The 19,414-nt window shown below is 34.9% G+C and overlaps 1 protein-coding gene across 1 annotated transcript in view; it reads left to right on the forward strand.

Annotated features, from left to right (window-relative positions):
• The first annotated feature begins 11,664 nt into the window (after positions 1–11,664).
• Positions 11,665–19,414, forward strand: part of LOC125830567 (defensin-like protein 1) — a 36,916-nt gene continuing 29,166 nt past the window's right edge. Inside the window, exon 1 of the transcript XR_007443148.1 lies at positions 11,665–11,788. The gene's annotated coding sequence lies outside the window, so the exon portion shown is untranslated. The remainder of the gene's footprint in view (positions 11,789–19,414) is intronic.

The following is a 19,414-nucleotide window of genomic DNA, read 5'->3' on the forward strand; positions in this document are numbered from 1 at the left end:
CAAATGAATAGGTTGGCAAAGGAAGGACATTTAAGTCCTTTCTCTAAAATTGATATGCCAACTTGTGAAAATTGTCTTGTTGGAAATATTACACATAAACCATTTGAGAAGGCTAAAAGAGTTGAGTTCCCACTTCAACTAATCCATTCTGATATTTGTGGTCCAATGAATGGGAGGGCAAGGTTTGATGCGGCATATTTCATTACATTTATTGATAATTTCGCGCTTCGGTTATGTCTATTTGATTTCTCATAAATCTGAAGCACTTGAGTGTTTTGAAAGATATATGAATGAAGTTGAAAATCAATTAGATAAAAGAATAAAGGTTTTAAGAACCGATCGAGGACGTGAATATTTGTCGAAACAATTTGAAAAATTATGTACTGTAAAGGAAATTATCAAACAGCTAACTACTATTTGTACACCTCAACAAAATGGTGTAGCTGAAAGAAGTAATAAAACATTATTGGAAATGACAAGATCAATGATGGCGCAGACAAATTTGTCTATCTCTTTCTGGGGAGATGCATTATTGACTGCGGCCTACATATTGAATAAAGTGCCTTCTAAATCAGTATCTTCCACTCCTTATGAACTTTGAACTGGTCATAAAACAAACTTGAATGATCTCAACCTTGCGGTTGTGCTGCATATATTAAAGATCATTTTGGTGAGTTTGGTAAACTAAGTCCAAAAGGAAAGAAATGTATCTTTATAAGATACTCAGAATGCTCTAAAGGGTATGTGTTCATTGATGAATTGGAGGATGGAAGTATTATTGAAATTGTATCACGAGATGTCAGATTTTTGGAAAATGATTTTCCCAAAAAGGGTGAAATAAATGAAGGTGAGCCTCTCTACGAAATGTTGAATTCAGAAGATCAGATAATGTCGTCAGACATACTAGATAGATCAATGGATCATTGAATGGTTCTTGATCTAAGTGGGAGTTTTGAATCCCAAAATCCTATAGAGGAATCTGAACTTCAATTACGTAAGAGTACAAGAAAAAGTGTACCTAAACGATCTTATGAGATTATAGATTGTGTTTTCTTGGTATCTCCTACAGAATTGGATGAACCTAATTCTGTGACTGAGGCTTTAACGAGCCCTAAAAAGGATGAATGGTTAAAAGCGATCAAACAAGAATTAGAGTCCATGAAAATCAACAAAGTCTGGGATCTAGTTGACCTTCCTCAAGGACGTAGAGCTATTGGGAATAAATGGATTCTCAAAGTTAAACACAAATTGGATGGGTCAATAGAAAGACACAAAGCACGATTGGTTGCAAAAGGTTTTACTCAAGAAGCTGGAATAGATTATGAGGAAACCTTTTCACCAGTTGTGAAGTTTACCTCTATACGATTACTTTTGGCTATTGTTGCACGTTTAGATCTAGAATTACACCAAATGGATGTGAAGACCGCTTTTCTCAATGGAGAATTAAATGAGGAAATCTAAATGGAACAACCAGTAGGTTTTGTTGTTAAAGGTCAAGAAAAGAAAGTTTGTAAATTGAAAAGATCAATTTATGGCCTAAAGCAATCTTCAAGGCTGTGGTACCTGAGATTTCATGAGGAGGTGATGTCATATGATTTCACCATGATCGATGAAAACCATTACATCTATGTGAAAAAGTCCAATGGAAATTTTGTAATTCTTTCTCTTTACGTAGATGATATTTTATTAGCTGGAAATAATTTGGAGTATGTGAAAATTGTCAAGTCATAGCTTTCCAAATCGTTTGATATGAAAGATATGGGTGAAACATACTATATATAGGGTGTTAAGATTCAAAGAAATCGTTCCAAGAAATTTTTGAGTTCATCTCAAGAAGCTTATATAAAGAAAATATTGGAACGTACCATTACGAGCTCAATATATACGAGTGTTATTCCGTGAAATAACTCGAATTTCAAATCATTCACTTGCGAGCTGGAGCTGCCATAGCTTATGGCTATAGCAATGGGAGGGCCCCAACAGAGAGAAAAGTCAGGATAACGAATGCTCCGCCAACTTGTGTAAAAAAGAAGAAGGTGAAAGCCGCTTGACTGTAAGGAGAGGATGGCATGGAAATAACCATTGTTTATTCAATCGAAATCTCATAAGAGAAGAAAGCTTTTAACGTGCTTCGCGAACCCTATTCAACTTTAAGGCATTTCGTTGCACTTTAATCACCCTCGTGAAGAGGCACACTCCGATACCATTGATGTCTAATAGATTTTATAGTAATGGCTGGATCTACTACTACCTCGTCAACCGCGCCAAACCCGATAACTCTGATCTCTCATCTAGAAAAGAACCAAATGGCGTTGGTTAAATTCATGGCGAATAGGGATTATATCCTGTAGAAGACTCTTCTCTTGCTGTCAAAAGTGCTTACTCATGGTCTATCGTGCAGTTGATGGCTGCCTGAGGACCTATGTTAATGTTTTGGAAATGGGATGTTCGCCTTTTGTGACAAATAGACCCAATTATCAAACGGACTGGCTAGCCTACTTGTACGTAATAGAATCGACATCAAGGAAAATTCCCCTGATGGGTGTGAACATATTTCCTCGCTAGTTGGAATAAAAACCTCAACAATAGCCTTCATTAAACCCCTTCTTCCTATCCTTGCTAACTATGAAAGTTTGGCTTGATTTTTCCTTCTTCCAATGGTTGCTCCTATAACTCGGGCTTGAAGCTTCTATTAGCGTTGAGGTGAGATATGAGATAGTATAGAAGGTTTATGCCATTATCTTCTTGCCAAACCAACTAGTTCGATCTTGTTGACTAAACGATCAGGTATACCACACCACGTATCATCCACTCGGCTCAAGGCAAGGGCAAGCGATAGAAAAGTCCATCGCGTGAACTACTACTAGGTGCTACCGTGGTAGTAAGAGAGGCCAGGCGGTGACAATTGAGAGGTTTTTCGTATTTATTTTATCCATAGATTCTCAAAATTTATTCAATTCATTCCTATCCTTTTTGTTTTCAGTCCCGAGTTTCCTTTCCTCTCCAAGCCAATCGATCCCTTCTTATCTTCTAAAGAATAGGAAGAATCTTAATATGCTATCAACTTTTCTATTCTATCCATGGTTATAGAAGATTTTTTCTATTTGCTTCAAACGCGAGAACTTTCAGATCGTAGAAGCATTCGGAATGGGCTCCGCGTTTATTACGTTGGCAGAAATGATCCATTCCATTCGGGGCCTTTATCGACTACAGCTGATCGACGGAAGGTCTAAGGGAAGGATCAAACTTGAAAGGAATGGACAGGCGTAGGCTTAATAGTGAACGCAGACCCCCCTGCTTATAGATATGAGAATAATAAAAAAATGGACAGTGTTCAATTGGAACATTCAAAGGTGACTAAATCCTCAGCTTGACTCGAGACTAAGACTCCTTACAACTCGCACCAATCGCGACATTGAGATGTCGGAGTGCAAAAAACATAGTAGAATCACGAAACTTGCTGCTAGTCTGTGCTTTTTGTCATGTGGCAAAAGCAGGGGTTTCGGTCGGTTTTACGTACTACTGGATTTGAACCAATGACTCTCGCCGTATGAAAGCGATAATCTAACCGCTGAGTCAAGTAGGTCAAGCTTGCGCAAATTCGGGTAACGGCTATAAGGGAAAAATCAAAAGGAAACTGTACCCGACCAGTGATGGCAATCGCAACTTATTCATCGAGAAGCCACTCGCGGCACACTGACTAGAAATCATCTTCTTGAATGAATAGTTGCAAATCCATGGATACTCTAGTAGCTAGGGGTAAAACTTTAAGCCTTGAAATGTGTCCAAAGACTGAAAAAGAAAAGGAATACATGTCTCGAGTTCCTTATTCTAGTGCTGTCGGGAGTTTGATGTATGCTATGATGTGTACTCCCCCCGACATTTGTTATGCTGTGAGTCTAGTTAGCAGGTATCAATCCAATATTGGAAGAGATCATTAGAAAGCAGTAAAGAGAATATTATGATACTTGAAGGGAACTGCAGATCATACACTTTGTTATAGTGGATGTGATTTGTTCATAAAAGGTTATACAGATGCTGATAGGGCTAGTGACCGGAATTATAGAAAATCAACATCCGATTATGCTTTCTTACTAAATGGTGCTGCTATTTCATGGAAAAGTAAGAAGCAAACTTGCACAGCTCTTTCAACCATGGAATCTTAATTTGTGGCTTGTGTGCTGCAGTACAAGAAGCTGTTTGGTTAAAGAGATTCTTTGAGCATTTGAGTATTGCAAAGGATTCTAAGGGTCCCTTGATTCTATATTGTGATAGTCAAGCGGCTATTGCATATACGAAGGATCCTAAATATCACAGTAAGACGAAACACATTGACATCAAGTATAACTTTGTGAGAGACGTAGTGGCAAGTGGAGAATTAAATTTACAATACATTCCTACTCGTGAAATGATAGTTGATCCGTTTACAAAGGCGATATCTAGAGGCTTGTTTGAAAAACATGTTATGGCTCTAGGTTTGCGTAGGATATGATTATATTTTTTTATTGTAAAATGACTTGATTATTATAAAATTCTCATAAATATAATACTATTGAATTTATGTCCATATCTCATATACATGTGATAGTATATTTAATTGATAAAGTGTGTCAAACAAGTTGCAAGATTGGCTCTCTCACACGAGCAATCGCCTCTTACGTTGAAAGCGTGAGGAGATAAATTTCACCACCGTGTTATAACTTGTTTTGTAAGCCAGATATAAGTCACTCTAAGAAAATGAGGTTTAGGATCATTGAAGAGAGAAGCTCAGATTAGACATCTAAAAATATCTAGACCAAGATCTGTACGATGTTGAATGATTAAATGAAAAAAGACACACGCACCAATATAAGGTGAGAACATTGTAGCACGTGTTTCATACCATGTGTGCTAAGCGACTAATGGGTTAATGAAAGAATGAATCACTGCTTCTTCATTGTGTGAGACCCTGGAAGTTACTTTTACTTTTATTGAAATACCCTTTGACCTTTGACTGTTTCTTGAAGTTTCAGTCAGTGTTGCTACTTTAGCATGTTACTAATAGCCATGAATGATTCGGCAATACAGTGCATGTCTAGGAAAGCAGTTGATTTGAAACAGATAGATTTGAGTAGAAAGGAAAGACGATCAAATTAAAAATCATCTAATTTGTATACACAAGCCAACTATTACACTGACCATATAGATGTTGAGTGTAATTGTGTATATAAAGTTGAACACGAACTCGAGTTCACCTCTTTAAGAGGATGAAGGATCAAATAAATAACTACTGAAGTAGTAAATGAAGTCTAGGGTATTGTGAGTAATTGTATCCTCATATTTTTAGAGAATTCTTTCCAAATGTGATTGGATTCCTTTGCGTAGCTTGTAAAACCTTATAGGTAAAGCTCTTGATGCTCACAGGTCGCATAAACTATTTGTGGTATTAATTGGTTGTTTTGTTAATGTCGTACTGGCTTGGGTCTTGTTCACTATGTATGAAGTGGGAGATGTTGGATTTTGTGGTTCATGGGTCACACATGTGAACTGACCCGACCCAAATCATTTTCGACCCGACACGACCCATTTTATTTTATGAAAAGATAATCAGATTGTAGATAATCTGATTTAAATAAAAGAGAGAACAGTTTTAAAACTAAAGAAGAGGGGGAACAGTTAGAGATTTTTTTTGAAAAATCTACTATCCCATGTTTCTCTTTAAAAGTGTCAAAGACAAGTACGAAAGAAGGAAAAAGAACAAGAAAAAGAAAATGCACAACCAAAGAAAAGGATACATTTAGTTTGTGAAATTCATCCTTCGTTTCCTAGTGATTCAAGGTCGGACTTGGAGCAACTTTTTTTTCGATTAACATTCCACTGATGTTAACAGGTACATAACTTTGTTCCTGTTACGTTAAATTCTAACAACTTTATTTTTCTTCTTGTTTACAACATTACTTATTTGATTATTTTCACTATATTTAATCAAATAAATCTATATATTCTTTAAACGTCACAGCTAAATTCAACTATATTTATTTTGGATAAACAATTTGACTCTTATCGTAGGGTTAAAGATAATTGTGGTATTATATATATCTTATTGATCTAACACTAATAAATTTTATTTCTCTCAAGCTAATCTAACTAGTTAACTTAATGATTGATATTGAAAACAATGAACACCAACAATAATGTCAATTTAGGGCTTAGGCGGTTTGGACCAAAAAAAATTAATAAACGATTAATTTTTGTCATAGTTTGATAGGTGATAAATTGGGAGAACATTTAATTAGAATACGTTCACACATCCTCTATAAAACACAAGAAATTTTATATAAGTTCAATAAAATTAAGTATCAAAGTCGATAGATTAAAAATAACTTTAAATTTAAGTAAATATGATTAAATCAGTGTTATTTTTTATTTTATTTTTATATGTACTTCATAAAATTTCTGACTTCGCCATTAGGGGATTAGATAGACAAAGTTATCCATGATTTTAGCTATCCCACCATATCTATGTAATAACTTATTTCATTACTGTATATATTATGAATAGTAGGAAAAATAATTGCGAAACTAACTAATATTTTTAATCAAATACATGATAAATTAATTTTATATTTTATTCCGTAATTAGTATCCTTTATCTGTCATATTAAATGAGCCCTAAGTTTCTCTTCTTGTGTGTTGTATCCATATTTTTTGACCAATCTGATATCGCATGTTGGGTTAGACAAATTTAAAAATTATTCTTAATAGTTAATATAGTAAATATTGTTCGTTTTGAACTAAATCTATCGACTAACTAATTCAGACTCCCAAACTTTATATGGCGTAGAGCTCGTGAGAAAGAAAATACTGATATTTTTTAATACTTATCAAATGTTACGGTACTGTGCCACATATACTCTGCTAATCCAAGTTTCATATTTATCTTTTTATTTTATCAAAATCAAGTTTGAACTAACCTTTCATTTTACCCATTTGCTTTGTTGGGGGGGGGGGGGGGTGATGGAGGTGAAGAAAATATTTTTCCTAAAAAATAAAAGGTGAGTTTCTTTTTCTTTTTTCTTTTTAATGTTTTTTTTTGTATATAATGATAGGAAGAACACAATTAATATAAAATGTTATTTATCGAATTTATTTTTCGAATTTGTATTAAGACAGTCATGTTTTTACCTTTTTAAGGAATACCTTTTCTACTAAGGAAAATATACTCTAAAATTTAATCGATTTAACATGAGAAAATGTAAGATATTTGAGAATTGAGAGTATTGGAGTGAATGAATAGAAAATGATGCCTCCTTGAAGATAAGTTCAGACAACAAAATATTATTTTTACTATTGCAAATTTAGAAAAATTTCATAGTCAATTCATCAATTGTTCATTTAATAAAGAGACTTATTGTGAAATAAAGTCTTATTTGAATATAAAACTTAGTAGTCAAATGTATGTAGACTTGAAACTTCCAAAGGATTGATATATAATTGGAATAGGAACACTATAATAAAAATAACTTTTATAGGTAATATATAAGCACATTATTAAAGAGTGTTTAATTGTCATTAGATTCAATGTCGTTATAGACTTCTGAGGCATTTACAAAAAATGCTAATTGTCATTAAAAATACATATTTAGCGATAATTAAACTATTATCACTAATTAATTATCGCTAAAGATCATTTGTAGTATTAACGGTATTGGAGTGAATGAAATGTCAACGATTCCTCGTTCAAATATGAGATAAGGACATAATTAAAAATGTTGCATGACTAAATTCCTTTCTTTAATATTAATTAATAAAGACGATTAAAAAATATAGTCATCTTTGAATACGAGGATTAGAGTATTAATAAAGGAAACTCTTCAACTTATACCGAAAAATCAGTTACACGCTTAAATTATCATGACGATCTATTACACACTTATTCTTGATAAAAGTGTAACTAATACCACCCAAAAGGTGACCTGGAAATAAAATTAAATAAAAAGTAAAATAGGCGCGTTTGAGTAAAAAATAAAGTAAAAAACAATATTTTTTTGACCCCCACCCCCCTCTATTCTCCTTCTTCATGCTCATCTTCTCCCATTCTCCTTTAGACTTCTTCTTCATTTTTTTCTTATCAAAATTCTACAATTTCTCGCTCAATTTCATCATTACTTGAGAATTCTCCACTAGTTTGACTCATACTTAATTCAGCAAAGTGATTCACCAAAAAAGATAATTTTCCAATCTAAATTTTACAACCCATTAACATCAAAGAACATTAAAGAGTCAACCCCTAAATTCCCAAACAATTATTACCAAGAAAAGGTAATTGTTCCCCACCCCCAAATATCAAGATTATCAAGTTTACACAGCGCTGCAAATTTGATAAAGCAAGGGTTTGGGTTCAATGATGAATTATACATAGCAAAATCAAAATTGGCTTGACAATATAAAATGGATCATTATCAAACTAAAATATTTATTTCAAGTTTCACAACCCATTATCATCAAAACACTAATAACTAAAAAGAAAATTCAAAATAAACCATTACCAATTAAAGTTCATTTGACCCATATTTGAAAAATCCAGAAGAAAGGAAGATGTTTAGATAAGGTTAAGAAGCTGAGAAAAATAAGGTTTGAGTTCAAAATTATGTCAATGATGATGACAAGTGGTATGAAACCGTATTGGATAATAACTTTGATTTAATTTGTTATCCATGTTCCCCACTCCTTCACGAACTTTCTAACCATCGCTGCTACTCCATCGATCTTATTTGTCGCAATAGTTTATTTTGTATGTTTTATAATCAGAAGAAAACATTTAAAACGGAGTCATTCAGGTAAGGAAGAAGAGAAGATAGAGGTAAAAATGGTTGGGAAAAAGGTGAAAAAAAAGAAGAGAGAAGATAGAGGCAAAATTGGTTGGGAAAAAGGTAAAACAAATTACACGTGTATGCTTGCATAGATCTGGTAGGCGCGTGCACACAACTCTATTATGTGTGACTGGTTTTGTACGTTAGAAGGTGGTATTAGTTACATTTTTAACCAAAATAAGTATGTAATAGGTCGCCACGATAATTTAAGTGTGTAACTTACTTTTCGAGATAAGTTCAGGAGTGAATTTATGTCTTTTCCCTATTAATAAACCTGCTATTTTGTATATGAACATGATCACTTGCCTAAGCTACAACAGACAACAAAATCAAACAAATAGAGAAATCGTTCTTGAAAAAGGAAAACAAACAATTTCAGAATTTGAACATGATTAATGCAATTTTAGAGATAATATTTAGTACTAATCCAAGTCAAATTATGTCCACAGATTGTGGATCTTGTTATTTTTTAAGTCTTCTTCCTCTTCTTGTGGAAAGAGCAACAAATTATATTTAAGAAAACATGGATGAGTAACAAATTTATTGAAATAACATAGGTTAACTTGTAGAAATTTCACTAGCTAGTTTATGAGTTAATTACTTAGATATACGTTAATTTGTAATATTATGCATTTTACCAGATTTTACTGTGTCGGATATGTCCTGATAAATGTATCTCGGGATACACGACTCACGAGATCAAAATTAAGTGCAATTTGTTCGAAATACACTATATCCAAATGGATTCACATGTATTTGAATTACATAAACAAATCTGCCTCACCTCCCTTCCATCTCGCTCTCATATCTGGTATCCCAAATACATGTGAATCACACTAAATATATACAACATACATATATTTTGTAATTGTATTGAAAAATCCAGTAATTATATAAGAAAAAGGATTTGGGAAATCATTAATAGAGCATATTGTTCGTCTAGTAATAAATTATTTTTTTTAAAAGCTTTGTCCTTTTGATCGAGGGACGTTCAAATTCTTTAAATATCTATACATTTCAAATTCTAAATCCATCGAGCCATGAATGTCCTTTCCTTATAGGCACAGAGGTTGCAAAACACCTACTTCTTTTTCCTAAAAATCATTTTCTAAAAGTCTACAGCTACATGTACCATTTTCCTAGTCTTTCATCACCAAATTTATCAATAAGGACTTGGTTTTCCCTGCTGAAATAATAAATAATATGTAGCACTCAAAAATAAGATTTACATTATTTGCTTCCACGCAAAAAGGAATTAAAAACTTTAAAAGGGGAATTTTCGCATTCAGTCACTCAAGAATAGCTTAATTAATTATGCTTCATAGTTATAATGTGCTAATTACGATTCGTAGCTACATGTTAGAGGAAGGAGAGAGGCGAACGAGAGAGGGCATAGAGTGGAAAGAGGCGAATTGTATACGTATATCTGTCGAATTATATATGTATATCCATCAAAATAATTGTATATATGTAACTGGTATACATATGTTTTTTTATAACTGACAAGCGAGACAGGAAGATGCGACCGAGACACTGAGAGAGGGTAGAGAGTGGAGAGAGGCGAATTGTATATGTATATCTGTCAAATAAATTGTATATGTAACTGGTACACCGTACACATATGTATTTGTATACCTGGTGAGCGAGATTGAGAGAAGGAGAAGAGAGGCGAGCGAGATTGGAAGAGGGAGGAGAGAGGCGAGCGAGAGACGGCAGAGAGTGGAGAGAGGCTAATTGTATTTGTATATCTGTCATATAATTGTATATTTATGTGTATAATTTGTATTTGATAATTTGTATTTGTATATGAATAAAAGAGGAGAGAGGCGAGAGAGAGGAAGAGAGGATAGAGGGAACGTAAATATAGCTAAAATTAAGTTGCGAGCCGTAATTAATTCAAACTATAGCTACATTAGCTAATTAACTAGTATATGTTTGTTGATCCGCGTAATTTCCCTTAAAAAAGAAACACGACCCAACCAAATCCAAGTAACACTCTGTTTGGATCATTGTTACCCATTGTATTGTATTGTATTGTTACCATACCTACAATGTTTGTTTTGATTGTTACTTGAAATGTATTGTATTGTATTGTTAAATTTCGTTGTTACATAACAATGAAAACCCCATTTTATGGAACAACTGATTTGGTGTGTTCTCATTGTTACTTAATTTCTTTTTCTAATTGTATCCTTATTTAATATTTCATAATATTATTTTACCCTTTACCCTATATTATTTAATCCCAATCAAACCTCCTACCCTAGAATAATTAAAGATATTTTAGTAAATTTATAAATTACAATACAGTACGATACAAACAGATCAAACAATAAAAATGTTATTAAACAACAACAAACAATACAGTCTAGCCAAACATTGTATCTACCATACAGTACATTACAATACAATACAATACATTATGAAACAATGGGTAACAATGATCCAAACAGAGTGTAAACAACAAAAATCGCTAAAGATCATTCATTTCTTTAGATGATATTTTTTTTTTTTTTTTTTTTTAAAGCAGATATGACAAAAAGAAGTTTTTCTCATGGTGTAGTTCTTCTATTTAGATTTACCCTTTTACAAAATTTAGAGCATTTCTTTTCTATATAAAAGAAAATCAACAAGTAAATCTTCTTGTCTTGTGATCTTTGATCCATAGATTAAATTTAATCTCAAATTCAGGATAATAATATTTTATACTATTATATATTTCCTTTTGAACAAAATTGTATGGACAAAATTAGCCCCAAATGTAACATTCTTTGAATAGGTGGAAATCTTTCACTATAAATAGCTAGCTAGTAATACCTCTTCACTACAATTCATACAACAAACTTACACATTAACTTTTCTAATTAAATCCATCATCATGAATACGAAACTCATTCTAGCCCTCTTGTTTTGCTTCCTCCTCATTGCATCCAATGGTGAGCTTCTTACCTTCCATTTTGCAAGTGTGTCGAAAGATTGACTTTTAATTGTTACCATATTTCTAGTTGATAACGTTAAGTTATATACTCTGACAGTATGAAGAACTTATATGTTGTAATATAGTACAATGTTAACTAGTTATGGCATATCATCACTTTATTATTTTTCTACGTCAGGATAAAGAAATTTTAGTCTATAGTATACACGGGGATTAAAAAATAACTAGAATATCATACTTTTTCCCTAAATCAACATTTTAAACGCCCTTCACCACTATACTAGTATTTTATACAGCAATTTGCACAGTATAAAATTGAACCCTTGCTTAGCTCCGCCCCTGATTCTAGTATAAACTCATGTTAACTCTTCTATTATGCAGAGATGCAAGTTGGAGAGGCAAAAGTATGCCAAAGGCGTAGCCAGACATGGTCAGGGATGTGTATTAACACAGGCAATTGTAGCCGTCAATGCAAGCAACAAGAGGATGCTCGTTTTGGAGCTTGTCACAGAAATGGCTTTGGAATTGCTTGCTTCTGCTATTTCACCTGTAAATGATTTCTAAGAGTGTTTTACTATCAATTATGTTAACAGTGTTGTGTGTTGTTTGAATAAGGACGTCCAATTTACTAAAATTGGATGTACGTACCCCTAGTTATGTTAGTGTGTCCAATTTACGTATTTGTATTGTTTTGATAAATATAATGTTTGAATAAATAGTATTGTTTCCTGTTTTTGTTAGAAAAAAAGTTAAGAAGCTGGAAAGTGATTGTATGTCCATGGGGTTAGGACATGATAATGCTTCTATGAAGTACAACAAGTCTATTATCAGTTGAATTAAAAGAAACCCATGAGTAATTGACGTCTCTGTAGAGAACATTGTAAGATTAATACTTTAATACACATCAGGATTTTGAACATGATAATTTTACATAGAGATTGTTAGGGGCACATATCTAATGCGGAAGACATCATCACAAAGAGAAGCGAAAGCGTTAGTTGTAAATTGATTTCTATCTCCTTGCCCTCACCCCCACTATTTTGTAATACTACTCCTAAATCACACATCATAGAAAGTATCTCATAGATTTGAACTTTTTAGTAGTGTAAATATTGTAAAGTTAAGACAAAATTGTGGTATTTCTAAGATTTTAAACTCACACATGATATTATCCAGCCACTTTAAGACACTGATTAGCTCAAGCATTTAAAGGTGGCCATGTGCTAATTAACTCCAGTTCATGAATACTTATAACGACAAATCTTAAGAACTCTTGTTGAAGCGGCAACTTCTGTATTTGTATAAGTATAAATACTTCATGGTCCCTATTACTTTAGACATTTATTTTCTTGATTTTATATTTTATATTTCTACTAGTAAATTTATTTAAATAAATTAGATTACAAATTATTTAGAGAGTTGTTTGTTACTAAATAAATCCAGTACAAATCAATACAATATTTGAAACGTGGGTTGTTTAACATTTACTAATCAAAAAGACAAACATATCACCACATGACATTTGTGATCTTAATTGAATGTATTATTTATATTTGTGTGGTTTTCTAATTATTTGTATTTTGAACAATTTATAAAATTGCATACATATCAAAACTACAACTTGCAATTTTATGTGTAAATGTAGATGATTTATTCAATTTTACTATTGTTTATCGTCTTTTCAATTTTTAAAGTAGATGTTTTATCTTTTTAAAATTGAAAATTGACATTTTGTGAGTGATCAATTTATTAAGACAATTATTTATCCTCAAATAATTTAAGTGAAGAAATAGCAAACACGACAATAAAATTGTGTCACGCCCCGAGCCTACACCCTGGGCGGGACCGGCACCCGGAGACCATTTCTGGCCCCAAGCGAACCCTTGGCCTGGCTTTCTTAACTCAGCGGAAACCTAACCCAATAGAATAACTCAATGCAATACAATATTACAAAACAACTTAACTTATAAAATATGGCCATAAAGGCAACTCGAATCTCAAAATAGAATATTTACATATATATATAGATGAGAGACTCAAAACTAACTGACTGACTGTCTGTCTATGAAGCCTCTAAAATATTGAGATGGATGTTGGGACAGACCCCGCAACATCCTAATAAAACAAAAACTAAGAACACAAAATAATTGAGTCCTCCGGAATGCAAGGAGGCTCACCACTGACTCTGGAGTGCTCAGCTGGATCAACGATGTGCAGGATGCTGATCTGGGGTACCTGTATCTGCATCATCATAAGATGCAGGCCAACTGGCATCAGTACATGGAATGTACGAGTATGCGAGCTGGAAAACTAAGCAACATAGGCTAGAAGGAAATTTGGAAGAAACTGAAAAGTTTACCTTGCTCAACTCAACTCAACCTGACTGACTTCTTTCAATATAAGGCAATTTAAAACAAGTGCGATATAAAGAAAGACTGTTTAAAACATGCTTATAAACTCTGTGTGTATACAAGGATACAATAAGCCTGAGATGTATATAGAAATACAATTGAACTGATGTATATAAAATACAATAATTTCTGTGTATAAAAATACAATAACTGCTGTGGGAGTTTCTCTAACCGACAACCATCACATAAGAGCTATAGTGATGATACAGCGATCGACCTCACGCTGCCAGAGCATCTTATACCCGGCCAAAGGTATAAGACCTGAACTGCCTAATGGATCCACTAGTCTAATCTGAAAAGGATTCATCTAAAAAGTATGATCCTTTTCTACCCATGGTGGCTAACATGGTTCTATGGGGGCTGTGGGTTCTTTGAACGCTCCCCCAATTCGGTGCTCGATACTACTCCCAAAAATGTACTAGCTCTTATGTTTTTAAAACATATTTATTCCTGCTGATATGAGATAATTACTCAAAAACTAGCCCGAAGGCTCTTTTGGAAATCTCAGTTTCCAACCTTGTTTAAATGTAAAAACATTTCTTTAAAACTTCTTTGGGAATACATAGTTCCCTAATTACTTTGAGAAATGAACCCAACTTTAAACTCTTTACTTTACTTGAACTCTTGGCTTGATGTGAAACTCTTAACTTAACATGAAACTCTTAACTTTTGACTTGACTTGAAACTCAATACTTTTGACTTGACTTGAAACTCGAGTCGAAAAAAATGAAGCTAAAACATTCACTAAAGACTCTTGAACAACTTTAAACACTTGCTTTGACTTACTTCACTTCTAAACTTAACTCTTAACATCACTTCACTAACTTTACTTGACTTGGAACTAACTCTCCTTGAATTGGATTATGAATTCAAGGGTAATAATTTGTGTTTGGAAGGACCCCATGATGATTAGGAATAATTTAGGACAGCTAAACTTCAGAAGAATTACAAAATTAAATTCTGAAAACAGTGGAGTCCGCGGCGCAGAGCAGATTCTGTTCACAGAGGGAACAAATCTGTGACGCAGACTTGCTTCAGGCAAGCTGCCCGACTTTTCTCCTTCATGTTGCCAACTCTAAACCCTCTTAACTTCAAAGGTTCTTTTCCCAAACACTTGGGGTCATAAACCCCTCAACATACAGTGGATTCCACTCAAAAACACAACCAAATTCTGTCCCAAATCAGCAAGAACTTCAACAACACAACCAACAACTTCAACAACCAAAATAAATCTTTTCTTGGAATTAAAAACGAGCTGGTGTGTGGGGGTATGAACCAACCAACACTAAGGATCATAAAATCCCTCAATATAAAATAGATTTCAGCTCAAGAACACAACCAAATCATGTCCCACAACCAACAATAACTTCCACAACACAACTAACAACATCAACAACAACTAACAACTTCAACAACTACAACAACAAATCCAATCTTTTCTCAAATCATAAAATGAGCTTGGTGTGTCGGGGAAATGATCAACCCACACTAAAGAACTCACATACCTTGATAGGGATCACCCCCGACGAAATTCCACGACGGAAACTTGTTGATCTCCTCTTTCTCCTCTTCTTCTCCTCTTCTTCTCTTCTTCTCTTCTTCTTCACTCTCAAGAACCCTAACTTTCTCTCTTTTAAAATGGAACAAAAATGATCCACAAACAGCCTAACACAACAATATAACCTCAAAAGAAATGATTTGTGAAAAGACCAAAATGCCCTTTAATTACCGGACGGACTCCCTGCCAATTGCCCAACTTTCAAAGGGCATAACTCGCTCATACGAACTCGGAATCGAGCAAACTTGGTGGCGTTGGAAAGATCGTTCCACAAGCTTCACAACCATAACTGGAGCTACTCCTAAATCATCCTGAGATAGGAGTTACGACTACTCAAAGTTGGCCAAAAACTCACTGATTTCCACACTTGGTCAAATTTTCCAGATTCTGAATTTTTCCAAAAATGACTACTTCCAATTTCAAGCTTCTTCATATTCATTTTAAATTGTCGGATGTTACAATATCTCCCCCTTGGGAACATTCTTCCTCGAATGAGGTTACTCTTACAAGGCTAAGGGTGTAACATCAATTCAAACACCCAACAAGCAATCATGCAACAACAACATGCCCACTATAATTTAAAGAGCACTAAGAAGGAAATTAATACCTTGATTTGCATTTCCTCCGGATTCAAAGAGATGTGGATATCTCTTCTTCATGTCCTCTTCGGCCTCCCAAGTTGCTTCCTCAACAAATTGGTTCTTCCAAAGGACCTTGACTGAGGCTACATCCTTTGTTCTCAACCTACGAACTTGCCGATCTAAAATTTAAACAGGAATCTCCTCATAAGATAAGTTATCCTTGATCTTGATACTGCCTATTCACTTCTTCAACATGGAGATGTGAAATACCGGATGAACCGCTGCTAGTTCCTGTGGTAACTCCAACTCATAAGCAACATTGTCAATCCTCTTGGGTATGCGGTAAGGTCCAATATACCGGGGACTAAGTTTACCCTTCTTACCAAACCTCATAACCCCTTTCATGGGCGAAACTTTTAAATACACCCAATCATCTACTTCAAATTCTAACGCCCTTCTCCTGACATCAGTGTAGGATTTCTGACGACTCTGTGCCGTTTTCAACCTCTCTTGAATCACTTTCACCTTCTCCATAGCTTGGTGAACTAAATCTGGTCCTATCAACTGTGCTTCACCAACTTCAAACCATCCAATAGGAGATCTACATCTTCTCCCATAGAGAGCTTCATATGGAGCCATCTGGATGCTAGAGTGATAGCTGTTGTTGTAGGCAAACTCAATGAGAGGTAGGTGATCATCCCAACTTCCTTTGAAATCGATTACACAAGCCCTCAACATATCCTCTAAGGTCTGAATTGTGCGCTCTGCTTGCCCATCAGTCTGAGGGTGAAAGGCAGTACTTAAGTTCACTTTTGAACCCAAGCCCTTCTGAAAAGATTTCCAGAACTGTGCAGTAAACTATGCACCTCTATCTGAAATAACAGAGATTGGGACTCCATGAAGTCTCACTATCTCTTGAACATACAACTTGGCATAATCTTCTGTTGTCTTGGTAGTCTTTACCGGTAGAAAATGAGCTGACTTTGTCATTCGATCGACAATTACCCAAATAGAATCATGCTGTCTAAGAGACCTTGGCAACCCTGTGATGAAATCCATATTGATCATCTCCCATTTCCACTCTGGAAGTTCTATCCTCTGAGCCAAACCACCGGGCCTTTGGTGTTCAACTTTCACTTGTTGGCAATTTGGACACTTAGCAACAAACTTAGCAATGACCTTCTTCATGCCATTCCACCAATAAACTTCACGCAAATCACGATACATCTTGGTGGAACCCGGATGAATAGAATATCTGGATCTGTGAGCTTCCTCCATAATCTTCTCTTGGAGTCTATCTATCATAGGTACACACAATCTACCTTGATATCTCAATGCACCATCTCCCCCCTTTTTCAAAAGCTAATACTCTTTGCTTCTGAACATTTGCCTTCAACTCAAGCAAAATGGGATCTTGATCTTGCTTCTCTTTCACTTCTGACATTAATGACGACTCGGCCCCATTCGCCACCGCTATTCCTCCTTCTGCGGAATCTGTAAATCTGACTCCCAGGCATGCCAGTCTGTGCACATCTTTTGCTAACTCTCTCCTTCCTTCTTCAATATGGGCGGTGCTACCCATAGACAACCTGCTCAAAGAATCAGCAACAACATTAGTCTTACCTGGGTGGTAAAGAATACTCAGGTCATAATCCTTGAGGAACTCTAACCACCTCCTCTGTCTGAGATTAAGCTCTCTCTGAGTAAGCACATATTAAAGGCTTTTGTGATCAGTGAATATGTCGACATGCACACCATACAAGTAATAACGCCATATCTTCAAAGCAAATACTACAGCAGCTAGCTCTAAGTCATGAGTTGGGTAGTTCTTCTCATGAACCTTCAACTGTCTGGAGGCATAAGTTATAACTTTGCCGTTCTGCATTAAGACACAACCCAAACCAACTCTAGATGCATCACAATACACCACAAAACCTTGAGTACCTTCTGGTAGCGTCAAAACTGGAGCTGTAGTCAATCTCTTTTTCAATTCCTGAAAGCTTTTCTCACAAGCTTCAGACCATTGAAATTTCACTGTCTTCTGAGTCAACTTGGTCAAAGGAGATGAAATAGTCGAGAACTCTTCAACAAACCTTCTATAATAGCTAGCTAAACCCAAGAAACTCCTAATTTCAGTTGGAGATGTGGGTCTAGGCCAATTCTGCACTGCCTCAATTTTCCGAGTATCAACTTTAATTCCATCACCGGACACAATGTGGCCTAGGAACGCCACAGACTTAAGCCAAAACTCACACTTAGAGAACTTGGCATACAACTCCTTGTCTTTCAAAGTCTGAAGAACTGTTCTGAGATGACTAGCATGATCTACTTCATTCCTTGAATAGACTAGTATATCATCAATAAAGACAATAACAAACATATCTAAATAAAGTTTGAAGACTCTATTCATCAGATCCATGAAAGTTGCCGGCGCATTGGTCAAACCAAAGGACATGACCAAAAACTCATAATGACCATACCTGGTTCTGAAAGCTGTCTTTGGGATATCACATTTCCTTACCCTTAACTGATGATAGCCTGATCGGAGGTCAATCTTTGAAAAACAAGTGGCACCCTGAAGCTGATCGAAAAGATCATCAATCCTCGGAAGAGGGTACTTGTTCTTGATGGTAACCTTGTTCAACTGGCGGTAATCTATACACATTCTAAGGGAACCATCTTTCTTTCTCACAAACAAAACCGGAACACCCCAAGGTGAGACACTCGGTCGAATGAAACCCTTTTCTAGGAGATCTTTCAACTGCTGTTTCAATTCTTTCAACTCTGCTGGTGCCATTCTATATGGCGGAATAGAGATAGGACGAGTATCTGGAATGAGATCTATGCCGAAATCTATTTCTCTCTCAGGAGGAATTTCGAGTAGATCATCAGGAAAAACTTCTGGAAACTCTCTTACTATAGGAACTGACTGGAAATGAGGTATCTCAACACTAGAGTCATGAACTCGGACTAAGTGATAGATACAACCCTTCGAAACTAACTTTCTTTCCTTAAGGTACGAAATAAAATGACCCTTAGGCACTGTTGAACTGCTACTCCACTCTATGACTGGC

Source organism: Solanum verrucosum, unplaced genomic scaffold, assembly GCF_900185275.1.
Source record: "Solanum verrucosum unplaced genomic scaffold, falcon-dt-bn FXZP01000004.1, whole genome shotgun sequence".
Classification (NCBI taxonomy): domain Eukaryota; kingdom Viridiplantae; phylum Streptophyta; class Magnoliopsida; order Solanales; family Solanaceae; genus Solanum; species Solanum verrucosum.